At 30.4% G+C, this 14,640-nt stretch overlaps 1 non-coding gene across 1 annotated transcript; it reads left to right on the top strand.

The window, feature by feature from the left end:
* Positions 1–12,918: 12,918 nt before the first annotated feature.
* TRNAR-UCU (transfer RNA arginine (anticodon UCU)) lies at positions 12,919–12,990 on the top strand. The gene has a single exon. It is a non-coding gene; the product is annotated as a tRNA-Arg (tRNA).
* The last annotated feature ends 1,650 nt before the right edge of the window (positions 12,991–14,640 follow it).

Here is a 14,640-nt window from a genome sequence, read left to right as displayed (position 1 = left end):
CAAAATGGATTTGGATCATATAATTTTATGAAAACAAAACGCTCTTAGTTCAGTTCGGCAGAACGCGGGTCTCCAAAACCCGATGTCGTAGGTTCAAATCCTACAGAGCGTGATTCTAGTATTATTCGCCTGATAATTACACTGAAATAATTGAACATTCAAAAGAAAGTCTGAATTTTATCCTTGTCGATTAGGATTAAACTAAATAAATAGGGAATCACAAAAAAAGAGACATTAATGAATCAAAGATCCAACTGATCACCTCGTCGGTATTGTAAATATGCAGTTACAAATAATCCAGCCAAAGTAATAGGAATTAAACCTAACACGATTCCAAATAGAAAAACTTCAATCATTTTTATTTGTTCGAAAAGTAAAAAGAAAGGTAATATAATATCTAGCCTTAAACATAAATCTGTATTGATCATAAATCTCAACGATCGAGAATTGTAAATTGACATAGTAAGGAATTCTAGAATGTCTTATACCAAAATTTACTATTCCTCTCAAAATTACAAATCAAATAAGTCGTATTTTACTAAGACCAATAAATAGAGACGAGGTTATAATTAAAACCGATAGTAAAAAACCGAAATAACTAGTGATAGTGGGCATATAGAAACTAAATGAAATATGTTCGTTCTTTTTATACATATGTTTATAAAGCACTTCCCTAAATTTCCATTTTTGAGAGAAAAAAGAAGATAAAAAATCCTACTTGAAAGATACAATTCAAAATTGGCAATTCCTCAATAAATTCAATTATTAGAGACGAAAAAAAAAAAAAGAAATAGAGTAACATAATTTAGAAATAAATTCCTCATCTGTTACATCTACCCATCCTGTGATTTCAAATCAACATACTTCTTAATCAACTCAGGAATTAAGTAAACTGATCTAATGAAAATATTTAGTATTATTCTATAGATATCCAATAGAATTCTGTTTATATTGGAAAAAGAAAAGAAAAATTATGAATATTCAAACAAAGAATAATAACTCTGTTATTTCATTTTATTTCACTTTGAATTAATGTAGAAGAAAATAGAAAAAAAGATCTTCAACAACCACAAAAAATATATTTATTGATTTGGCAATAATTGAATTATTAAAATAGAAAATCTACTTTATGAATTATCTACTTTATTAATTATTAGAAACCCTTTTCTCATATTCCGATTTTAATGGATCTTTAGTTTCTAATCCAAAACTAATAATTTGAAATGTTAAGAACCTTCCTTTTATACTATTACTCTAAAAATTTAATATAAAAAAAATTTTTATATACCCAAACTTTGCAAAATTTTCTATCGGATTTTTGACTACATAGAGACAATCAATGAAAAAAGAAGAAAAAAATCTAGTACTAAAATTTTACACTGATTGTGAAATTTCATTGCTCTGTTAGAAGAAGGATAGCTATACTGATTCGGTATACTCAAAAGACACCGTTGGTACAAAATGGACGATCTAACAAGGATTCTATTTCAGTAAATTTCGCCTTACTGATCTCGTCTTTTATGGACTCGATCCCCCCCTTTTGACTGTACAAGAATATGTGGAGTTCAAGATGTCTGGAAGCACAGGAGAACGTTCTTTTGCTGATATTATTACCAGTATCCGATACTGGATTATTCATAGCATTACTATACCCTCCCTATTCATTGCAGGTTGGTTATTTGTCAGTACAGGTCTAGCTTACGATGTATTTGGAAGTCCCCGCCCAAACGAGTATTTTACAGAGAACCGACAAGGAATTCCATTAATAACTGGCCGTTTTGATCCTTTGGAACAACTTGATGAATTTAGTAGATCTTTTTAGGAGGCTCCAATGACTATAGATAGGACCTATCCAATTTTTACAGTACGATGGCTAGCTGTTCACGGACTAGCGGTACCCACTGTTTCTTTTTTGGGATCAATATCAGCAATGCAATTCATCCAACGATAAACTTAATTTGAATTATAGAGCTATGACACAATCAAACCCAAATGAACAAAATGTTGAATTGAATCGTACCAGTCTCTACTGGGGGTTATTACTTATTTTTGTACTTGCTGTTTTATTTTCAAATTATTTCTTCAATTAATTAGAATTAATAGAAGAAATAGGAATAGTCAATAATATATATATTAAGAATTCTTTTATCCCATTCGGAAGGATATCATTTCATAATTATCTATGACTGTTTGTTAATGTCTTTAGCATGACTGACTACGTGATTAAATGTGGAGGAAAGTGGGATAAATGGCCGATACTACTGGAAGAATTCCTCTTTGGATAATAGGTACTGTAACTGGTATTACTGTGATCGGTTTAATTGGTATTTTCTTTTATGGTTCATATTCCGGATTGGGCTCATCTCTGTAGTAATCGTATTCTATTTGGGTTTTTGAAATGAAAGTGTAAGAACTGAACAGGGATCCACTCTTTCTTTGACGAATGCAAGTGGATCCCCCTTGAGTTCTTAAGAATTCTAATTTTTTTTCATATAAATGACTACTTCTTCCGATGTTTCAAAAAATTCCATTTCATTCTTTTTTTTTTATTTGTTCACTACATATTATTTTACATATTATTTATATACCATAAAAGATTATCTGGCAGAAAGATTCTAAGTTGGAAAAAAGAGAAACTAAGATATAGGATTTTTCAGGAAGGGATTCAAAAATAGTATTTTATTGATATTTTTAGAATATTTCTATTTCAACACAAACAAGAAGGAATAGGAATCGGACTCTAGGAAAGGACAAAGAAAAAAAAAAAAAAGAAAAAACAAAGAATCCCCCTTAGAGTAACTTTTCGATATTTGAATATATATATATATTTTCTATTATACAGATATTATACAGAATATAATTACAAAAATTATCAAAAAAATTGAGTTATTTTTACGAGTTTAATATGTTGATAAATACGCGGAACTAAAAATTCATTTCGAACAATTGAACCTTCTCAAATTGTTTCTTCTTAAGAACTAAAAAGATTTGTGCTAAAATAATAGATGCCAAGAAGAACAAGAGACCTTGAACACGTAATGGATCTTGAAGTACTATTTCCGCATCCCCCTGACCAAATCCACCGACATTAGGATTACTTGTTAATGGCTGATCAAGTTTGATAGATTCACCTTCTGAAACAAGAAGTTCTGGTCCTGGAGGTATAATATCAATCACTTCACGCTCATCTAATGCATCTACTATAGTGATTTCGTATCCCCCTTTTTCTTTTCGTATGATTTTTTTGACTATACCTGCTGCTGTAGCATTATAAACATTATTATTACTCTTGCTCCCGTCAAGATAAATCTGGCCCCTTCCCCTGTTCCCGCCTACATATATAGGATATTTTAAGAAATGAATATCTCTTTTACTAGCGGGATCCGGGGAAAGAATAGGAAACGTGATTTCATTATATTTCTGACCAGGAACAGGGCCTACTACAAGAATATTTTTTTTTGTAGGGCGATAGTTTTGAAAAGACAGATTGCCTATCTTCTCTTTAATCTCAGGCGAAATACGATCGGGGGGTGCCAATTCAAAACCTTCCGGTAAAATAAGAACAGCCCCCACATTCAAAGTTCCCTTTTTACCATTAGCTAGAACTTGTTTCACTTGCATATCATAAGGAATTCGAACAACTGCTTCAAATACAGTATCAGGAAGTACCGCTTGTGGAACCTCAATATCCACGGGCTTATTAGCTAAATGGCAATTGGCACAGACAATACGACCGGTTGCTTCTCGGGGATTTTCATAACCCTGCTGTGCAAAAATTGGATATGCATTTGAAAAGGGTGCTCGAATTATTATATATATCATGACCGATATAGAAATGGATCGGGTAATCCCTTCCTTTATACAAGAAAAAGCATTTCTAGTTTGCATGGTCTAATCATTGATCCTGAAAATTTCTACAATAAGATTAGGTAGGTCACTCGCATAGTTCCCTATCCAAGGTGGGAACCCCTTTTTTATTTAACTTTTTTTTAAAGAGGGGAAAATGAAAAATTATCTTTTTTAGATAAAAACTTGAAATTCATTGAAGTAAATCGGTTTTTCTGTCAATCATTCATTGAATGATAAATCACTACAAGTGATGGAGATATGCGATTTAAATAACGGAAAATCCAATATTTTAAAATTGTATCTAAAATGACTGGAAAAGTGGACACAAGACCGGATATAATTTGATCATTTTGAGCAAATCCAAAATCTTTATAAACGAAGCCAAAAAGTAGTTCCCACCCATGGGTTGAATGGAATCCTATACATAAATCAGTTAATAAAAGAATAGAAAAAGCTTTTATTGTGTCACTTAAATTATATATAAATTCTCGAACCAAAGAGTTAATAAGAACAAGTTCTTGATTACCAAGAATAGAATAACCGCTTAGAATAAAGAAACAAATTATATTTGTGGAGAAGTGCAAAATCGTATTCATACGATCTTCATTGTGTGTTTTGATTAATTGGATTGTTTCTTTATAAATTCCAGTACGAAGGTTTTGTATATATGTTTTCGGACATTCCTTTAACATGTCATCTAAGAAAAACAGTTCCTCTAATTCTATGAATTTGTTTAGAATACTCTTTTCTTTAATATCATTCAAGAAAATTTCGGATTGACTAGTATTCCACCAATTAATAAACCAAGATTCCAGACTTTTCTTAAATGTGAAAGAGATACACCAGGGCAAAAAGACTATAGATGTAAGATATAGAAGGGGAATGCTTTTTTTTTTTTTCATTTTTCGTCTTTAATGAACTTAACTTCATCTCTTTCGTCAACTCTATATGATAATAACTTTTCTATCAAGTATAAGCTTCATTACAAGTTATAGAGCTTCTAGATAAATTTAGATTGTATTTTATCATTTTTTTTTACTTAAACTTCGGAAGTTAGCCTTTGCCTTCTTTAATTGAGAAAAAAGAATACATAAATCGAATAAGAAATCGAAAGAATTCACAGTCAATTCCAATCCAATGAAGAAAAAAATATTGTTTCGAAAGGATATTAATTGCTAAGATTCGAAGAAAAAAGGATTCTTTTTAGAAATACACCAAGGAGCACTTCGAGTTATGACTATAATATTCAAATTTCGAAATCAAAAAATGTCCCATCTATAAAAATAAAAATTGAAATATTTTGCAAAAAACAGTTTTTTTTCAAAATATTTCAATCGGTACACTAAATAAATAGGACAATTCTGAAACTTTTTGTGCAATTTTATTTCTAGTTAAGTCCAATTTTCATCAATAAAGAAGCGGTACACCTAAAAAAAAAGATAATTCGCCAGCTCTATTTGCAATTTCTAGTGGAGTCAAATTATCTTCAATACGAGTCAAGGGAATAAACCCCTGTTCTATTGTTTCCATATAAACGAGACTCTCATAAGTAAGAGTACGAGTCAAAATACTTCGTTCTTGAACTCCTGTTATTATTCTGATAGATTTAATCTCGTTCATAGGTATTTTGAGAATAATACGACGATTTTTTCCAGGAAATCCCCAACGAAGAAAACATACTTCTTCTTTATTTTTTTTATCGAAGATATCAAAACCACCGCCAATATCCCACAAAATAATCCACCACAAATAAAAACTAATAAAGAGACCCCCAATTCCATAAAAAGCCATCGCGGCCCCTTGTGGAATAAATGGAAAATTACTAATTTCCTGAGAAAAAAGGAAAAGACCCATACCGAGATAACTGGAAATTGCAACCAACAATAACCCCAATGAACCTAAAAAAATGATAAAGGCTGAAAAGATATTGCTTATTTTTCGAGACTCTGTTATAGAATAGATCAGTACTTCTTTTGATCTTTTTTTTAAAATATTCATTACCCCCTCTTTTTCTTTTTAAGAATAATAATTGTGGAATAAAAAACCCCAGAATTTTACTTGTTTCTAAAGTAATTTTCATCAACTGGCGCTACTGAAATGTAAACCTTTAGGGGGAATTCATCCAATTGCTTCCAGCTCTAAAAAAAAGATCTATAATATTTTTCCCTACTTACCGCCGTATCTAAAAAATCTTGTTTTTTTGAACATAAAGAAATAAAGAAGCCATTGCAATTGCCGGAAATACTAGACCCACTAAAGGAACAAAAATGGAAGGAAAGTTTATCATAAATAAGGGTACCTCGATTTACTATTTGTACTATATCTATTTTTATTTTTGTCGATTTTTATTCTTATTTTTATTAAAAAAGACAGTCTATAATCACTAGAATTCCTATATCTTTATACTTAGTATATAGGAATTCTAGTGATTATAGCTAAGCCGATATATATCAGAATATACCCTTTTATGATTCTTAGTATTTTTTTATTATTCTTTTATTTTATTACTTTGATCCTGTATGTTTTGATTTTGTATTTCAATTCCATAATTTCTTTCCTTTTTAGTCAAAGAAAAGAAATTATGGAATTGCAATAACTCAGTTACAACTCCCTTTAAAAGATTACGCGGTACGATTGAATCAATTAAACCCTTATTGAATAAAGATTCAGCTACTTGTGAATCTTCGGGCACTGTCTTATTCAATGTTTGTTCAATTACTCTTTTACCAGCAAATGCAATATAAGCGTTTGGTTCGCCAATAATGATATCCCCCAACATGCCAAAACTAGCTGTCACCCCACCCGTAGTAGGAGATGTAAGTATCGATACATAGAATAATTTTTGAATTGTTTGATAATAATATAAAGCAGAAGAAATTTTAGCCATTTGCATCAAGCTCAAACTTCCTTCTTGCATACGCGCTCCTCCGGACGAACATACGAGAATAAGAGGTAAAAGTTGATTAGTAGCATATTCTACCAAACGGGTGATTTTCTCACCTACTACGGATCCCATGCTACCTCCCATAAACTTAAAATCCATAATACCAATTGCTACAGGAATACCATTTACTTGACCTGTCCCTGTTTGAACAGCCTCAGTTAATCCTGTTTTTCTTTGATAAGAATCAATACGATCTTTATAAGGTTCTTCTTCTGAATGAAATTCAATGAGATCCAGAGAAACCATGTCTTCATCCATAGGATTCCAAGTACCCGAATCAATCGAAAATTCGATTCTATCTGAACTGTCCATTTTCAAATGATATCCACAGTATTCACAAATATTCCTTTTTGATTTCCAAAATTTTTTATAATTTAATTCATAACAATTTTCGCATTCAATCCACAAATGCGTCAATTGTTCACTTTCATGGAGATTCATATAATTTTCTACTAGAGTGGAATCACTATCATTTGTATCATTCGTACTAGTTATTAAACTAAAACTAGAATTCTCACTTTCACTACAATTTCTGACCTTACCTAAAAAGTAACTATAAAAATAACTGTCATTATATTCGACTATATTACCAAAAATGCAACTATCAACACAGATTTGAGAATGAAAATAACTATCAATGCAACTATTAATATAATTGTTCCAACTAAAAGGAGTATCATACATGGAATGATCGTAATCACTCTTAATAACAGTATTCAGATAGCTAGAAAAAACCCTTAGAAAAGAATGATTGTTGTTAATCTCCAAAGTTTTATTTTCAATATCTAAATATATGGAATAACTGTTCTTCTTATTATCCCTAACTAAAAAAGTTTTATCAGATAGGAAATCCTGTATGTTATCGACACCTACTAAATAATCAAAAGAATTATAACTAGAATTATCACGATCATCCCACCTCTGAATTTTTTTATCTATATCAGTTAAAATTTTGGGTTCTTCGCTTAGACTGGTATTCTCAATAGGACCAAGACTCTCCATTGATTTACTTAATTCACACCTGTATTCGAACTTCCTATTAAGTAACTTAGAATTGAACCACCATTTTTCCATAGAGTTTTTTCCTGTATTTCCATAAAAAAAAATGTATAGTCATTGGATGAAAAATCAAATAATAGAAATATTCCATTTTGAATATTCTATCTCATTTATTTACTATCAAAAAAAAGTATATAAATCAAATAACTAGAATTAATAACTGAAAAAAATAAAGAGCGAGTCAATATTAAAAAGAAATAACAATAAAATAAGAAGAAATATGAAATAAAAAAATCACCTCATAGGGGGGAATCTATTTAAAAGTCCAATTACTATATTTAGTTACTCTTTTTTTTCCTATATTCTCTCTTTTATCTCTATACAATTTTTCATTTTTTTTGAAGATTTATGAAAATTTCATGAATTGTCTGACTATATAAAATTGCATTCTATGATTCTATATAAACAACAAGAAATAAAAAAATGAAGTATGAATATAACAAGAGAGCGGGGAGTTTTGTAAATCTATATACAAATAATCTACACCCCCTTTTTGATTTCATTAATTGAATTTCGTTTGTTGATTCGAGCTAAGTTCTATAAAAACACCTGCCTTTTTTGAAATATGCTGAACAGTTCCTGTAGGTTAAGCGCCCCTTGTCAAGGAAATGAAAGAATAACAGGAATATTGAAATAGGTTTAATTCTTTATAGGATCCACTTTCTGAAGATATCTTCCCTCTCTTTGGGGTCGAACATCCCTTAGCAACAATTCGATAAACAGCTCTTTGGGATAGATATAGATACCCCCCCTCCAAACGTACAGGAAATTTTTATCCCCGTACGGCTCGAGAATATCAAAAATTCTATGTATTTCGAAATTATGATGTAAAATAGAGCAATAAAATCATCAAATCAATTAAACAATGACTGAAGTATTTTTCTTTCGTATTTTCTTTCTGAAAAAAAAAAACTCTTCCTATTTGTACCTCCATAACACTCAATTTGAAAAATTCTCAAAAAACTAAAAAGAAAACCAAGCAGCAGCTATTTCATTTATTGAGTGGTCTCTACTCCTCTTTCTTGCCCGTATTTCGTTTCTTTATCATTCATTTCTTTTTTCTAAAATTTTTGATAATAGAATTGATGATACAATTTGAAAATGGTATTTCCTTAATTCCCTGATTTTTTAGCTTTTCTTTGAATCTTTGGGTTTAGACATTACTCCGGGAATCTTCAATTTTTTAAAAAAATGGGAGCAACATACCTGTTTTTCTCTGAAAGAATCATAAAAAAAGTTAATTCCTGCGGATAAACTTTTTGATAAAAAAGCAATTTTACAAATTTCAACCATTTTTTTTGAACCTGGCTGAAATAAGATCCTTTCTATTTTTATAAAATAAACAGACTTATTAACTTTTTAGAATTTATTAAATTTTAGATACTTGCTCCCGAGAAATGAATAAATTCGAGTTCCATCATGTACTATTTACATCATTAATCCCTTTCCTGTCCCAAAAACAAAAAAAGGGGTCTAGTGGAACAGAACAAATGATGTCAAGTCAAGATCATGTTCGTTTGTAAAATACTAGAAAAAATGGCGGATATCAAAATCCACCCCTAATTTAATCATGTCTTTCAAGCCGCACGTTGCTTTTTACCACATCGTTTCAAACGAAGTTTTACTCTAACATTCCCTTAGCTTAGATCCAGTATGTAATTATCGAATCGTGAATAGTGATTGATTCATTCGCTACATAAGAATCTATCCTTTTTTTTACGTTTCGGTTTTTCTTATATATAATGAAAACCTTTTTAAAAGTAAAGACATAAATGAAAATGAACTTGATATTCTAGCAATATATTTTCTACTCTATTCTATTTTTATAATTTGTAAAGTAGAAAAATGATAATTTTTTTTTTCAAAAAAAGGAGGGTCCCTTTTAATTATGCGATACAATCTGTATTCAAATATGATATACATCCTAAATAGATATGCTCTGGGACGGAAGGATTCGAACCTCCGAATAGCGGGACCAAAACCCGTTGCCTTACCGCTTGGCCACGCCCCATTTTCCATTTTACATTAATAAAGACTATTATTGATATTGGTTGTTCGTCAATTCCAGTTCAAAAATTTCTATAAAAAAAAAATTTTGCGACTAGTATTTTATATGCGTATCTACATATCTATCTATATCTATAAATGGATATAGATAGATAGGATAAAACTAAATTGATTGATCATTACATACAATTCAATTAAGATATTATATAGAAGGAAGTATGATTTCTTCAATTTTTTTGATTTCAGAATAAAAAATATTTTGAAACTGGAAAAGTTCAAATAAAAGAAGGATTCTCGAGATTCTTATCTTATTTGATTCATTTTTTTACTTTTATTCATAACTCTTTATTTTCCTTTTTATTGTATTATGTATATAATGCAATAAAATTGAAAATTAGAATGAAAAAAAAAAAAACAAAAATAACTTTTATTTTTTTTAAAGAACAAAATGTTTGTTATGCTTAATATCTTTAGTTGGATCTGTATTTGTATTCACTCCGTCCTTTATTCCAGTAGTTTTTTTTTGGAGAAATTGCCCGAAGCCTACGCTTTCTTGAATCCAATTGTGGATATTATGCCAGTAATACCCGTACTATTTTTTCTTTTAGCTTTTGTTTGGCAAGCTGCTGTAAGTTTTCGATGATATTTTTAATTTGAATAATGTCGTAAAAAAATTCAGAATTTTTCAGAAAACTAAAACTCGAACATTTTAACAATTTATAAGATCAGATAAGTCTTACAGTGTGACTTCTGGATTCCAATATTGAAATTTTTCAATATATAGGAAAAAAAGGGACCTTCTCATCATTTACGTTTTTTGAATTGAAAAAACCTAATCCGATTATTCGATTGGAACCCCTCACCAATCGAATACCTAGATTACAGAAAAAAAGGATTTTTGGTCAAAAGAATTATTGATAATTTGTAATAAAATAATCTACTCTTACTATCAATTCATTTTCGAAACTCATATATATATATCTCCTCATATCCTAAAAAAACTTCATTTTTTAGAAACTTAGTATCTTAGTATTAAAAGAAACAAAATATGTTGTAATATAAGAGAATCTATTCTCTTTCTTTGTCGTTTTTTAATTATCTTGGAGATTTCATAATGCTTACTCTAAAACTTTTTGTTTATACGGTAGTGATCTTTTTCGTTTCTCTTTTCATCTTCGGATTCCTATCTAACGATCCAGGACGTAATCCAGGACGTGAAGAATAGAATAAGAAAAAAGTGGATTCTGTGTTTTCTTGCTTGTGCGGAATTTTGAAATATTTTTAGGATTTTCTCTATTTTAACATCTTTAACTAGTAAATAAAAAAAACAAGTTCAAAAAAAAATACCAAATTATCAACGGAAAGAGAGGGATTCGAACCCTCGGTACAAGAATTTGTACAACGGATTAGCAATCCGACGCTATAGTCCACTCAGCCATCTCTCCCCAATTGAAAAAAAAAAGAATTACTTTGTTTATGTTATATCACATAAACAAGAAGAACAAAAAGGGAGCTTAAAAAAAAAAGAGACTTGCTTTTTTTTTATTCTTTTTTATCTTATCTATCTTTTTTTTATTATTCTATATATTTTAGTTTTCTTTTTTTCTTTTTATACAGCCAATGAGCCCGGCCAGTACCTAGTCGGGCTCTTTTTCTTTTATTCCCATGAATATTGAAGAAAAATTCTTTATTTGAATATATTTTATTCGAAAAAAAAATATTTGTAAAAATATTTGTAATTAAAAAAAAAATAAGAGATACGGATAGATTCCTATGAGATAAAACCAAAATAAGATAATATAAAAATGTTCTCTTTTCTTACTCCCTCTCTTTTTTCTGGTAACGTAAATTGTATATATATATAACCTTCAGCAAAATAAAAAAATGAAAATTATCCCGTTTTTCAAATTTCATTAGAAGATTCTCTAATGAAACATGTCAATACTCGACTTATTAGAATATTATGCCTCCCATTTCTTTATTTTGTCTGATTGCTTTGTTCAACAAAAGATACAATAATGATATTGTAGCGGGTATAGTTTAGTGGTAAAAGTGCGATTCGTTTCAAGGACCCCCCAAAAGTTAAGGGATCCCCCATTTGATTCATATGCCGATCAAAAACTTTATTTTTTACTTAAAGGGACTCCTTTATACCCCTCGATGAATTATTTGCGGTATAATATACATTATTGTAATTTGTATACAAGAAGAATCAAATCGAATTTGACAAATTGAGTTTTAAAATTATGAAACATAAGTTTTTGGAATTGGATCTATAATCCGAATTTTTTGAGTATTACTAAAGGATCTATGGAGAGAAATATACAAAGTTTCTTTCTAATCGTAACTAAATCTTCCATTTTTTTGCATAGTAAAAATTGAAGCAAAATAGCTATTAAACGATTCTTTTAGTTTACTAGAGACATCGACATTTTTTTAGCTCGACGGAAATTTTCTTCTTTTCCTAAAGATTTTCTGAAATAGAAATAGAGAACGAAGTAACTAGAAAAAAAACATAGATTGTTAGAATATTGCTCTTCTAGAGGGATCATCTAAAAAGCAAGATATTTGAAACCTATTCATACAAAAAGGCTGACATAGATGTTATGGGTCAATTTTTTTTATTGTCCATCTCTTCATTCCGTAAAGGAGCCGAATGAAACAAAAGTTTCACGTTCAGTTTTGAATTAGAGACGTTAAATCAAAATGATGAATCAACGTCGACTATAACCCTTAGCCTTCCAAGCTAACGATGCGGGTTCGATTCCCGCTACCCGCTTCTATTTTATTCTATTTAAATCTATCTTTTTTCTTCGAGAATGAATCTAGAATTCTTAAAGAATTTGTCAATTCTTCATTTTCATTTCTTAATTTAGTTTTAGTTATATATATTCAATTATATTCAATTGATTTTTCTTTTTTATTTTTTTTTTCTTTTATTCTAAATATTTGATTTATTTTATTTTTATAATTTCTAGAATTCTTTATATTTGTTTGATTCTTTAATCTTTTTAATAAGGTTTAGTTAAAAAGGTTAAAGAATCAAATATAAAATAGAAGCGTCCATTGTCTAATGGATAGGACAGAGGTCTTCTAAACCTTAGGTATAGGTTCAAATCCTATTGGACGCAAGTTGTTTGCATATCTAATTTCAACCTTGTCCTTCTATTTTTTTTGATTTATTACATTTTGATTCGAATTCATTATATATAATATTCAAATGAAATAAAAACATATTAAAAGATACTAATTATAAAAATTGGAAAATTGAATTACAAAATTATTTAATGATTCATCAATTTTTTTCTACTTGTTCCTGGAATAAAAAGAGTTCCATCTGTTCTTTAATAGCGTCCTTTAAAAGGGCTTCTGCTTCCCCAGTGAATGTCTTGGTAGAAGATATGATTTCTTTGAATTGAGGTTTATTCGTCTTTAAGTAAGCACGTAACTCAACAAGAAATTTCCTTACCTGTCCAATTTCTAATGAATCAAGATAACCATTCGTTCCGGTATAAATAGTTACTATCTGTTCTTCCACAGTAAGAGGAGCTGATTGGGATTGTTTAAGCAACTCGCGCAATCGTTGACCTCTTGCTAATTGATTTTGAGTAGCTTTATCTAGATCAGAAGCGAATTGTGCAAAAGCTTCTAATTCTGCGAATTGTGCTAATTCCAATTTTAATTTACCAGCTACTTGTTTCATGGCTTTGATTTGAGCCGCCGATCCAACTCTGGAAACTGAAATACCAACATTAATAGCGGGTCTTATTCCAGCATTGAATAGATCGGCCGATAAGAATATTTGGCCATCTGTAATGGAAATTACATTCGTAGGAATATAAGCTGAAACATCTCCCGATTGAGTTTCAACTATTGGTAAAGCAGTCATACTTCCTTCGCCTAACTGAGAACTTAATTTAGCGGCTCTTTCCAAAAGACGCGAATGTAAATAAAAAACATCCCCTGGATAAGCTTCGCGACCTGGTGGTCTTCGTAATAGAAGAGACATTTGCCGATAAGCCTGTGCTTGTTTGGAGAGATCGTCATAAATGATTAAAGTGTGACGTTCACGGTACATAAAATATTCAGCCAGAGCTGCTCCTGTATAAGGCGCGAGGTATTGTAATGTAGCTGGAGAATCCGCTGTTTCAGCTACTACAATAGTGTATTCCATTGCTCCTCTTTCTTGTAAGGTAGTCACCACTTGAGCCACAGAAGATGCTTTTTGACCAACAGCTACATAAACACATATTACATTTTGTCCCTGTTGATTGAGAATTGTATCTGTGGCTACTGCTGTTTTACCTGTTTGTCTATCTCCAATAATTAATTCTCGCTGGCCCCGTCCTATGGGGATCATCGAATCAATAGCAATAAGTCCTGTTTGGAGAGGCTCATATACCGAACGTCTTGAAATAATACCGGGAGCGGGAGATTCTATTAATCGAGATTCCGAAGCTGAAATTTCTCCTCGACCGTCAATTGGTTTAGCCAGGGCATTTATAACACGACTCAAATAAGCTTCACTTACAGGTATCTGAGCAATTCTTCCTGTTGCTTTTACTGAACTTCCCTCTTGTATCAGCAAACCATCACCCATTAATACAACACCAACATTTTTTGATTCCAAATTCAAAGCAATGCCTATAGTACCTTCTTCAAATTCCACCAATTCACCCGCCATTACTTCATCAAGACCATAAATACGAGCAATACCATCGCCTACTTGAAGTACGGTACCAGTATTTACAATTTTTACTTCTGTATTATAGTGCTCAATG

This window comes from Vigna unguiculata, unplaced genomic scaffold (genome assembly GCF_037176805.1).
Source record: "Vigna unguiculata cultivar grain cowpea cultivar isolate G323 ecotype 2 unplaced genomic scaffold, ASM3717680v1 ptg000386l, whole genome shotgun sequence".
NCBI classification, from domain to species: domain Eukaryota; kingdom Viridiplantae; phylum Streptophyta; class Magnoliopsida; order Fabales; family Fabaceae; genus Vigna; species Vigna unguiculata.
The sequence above is the reverse complement of the archived record's forward strand: the minus strand, read 5'-3'. Positions and strand labels throughout refer to the sequence as shown.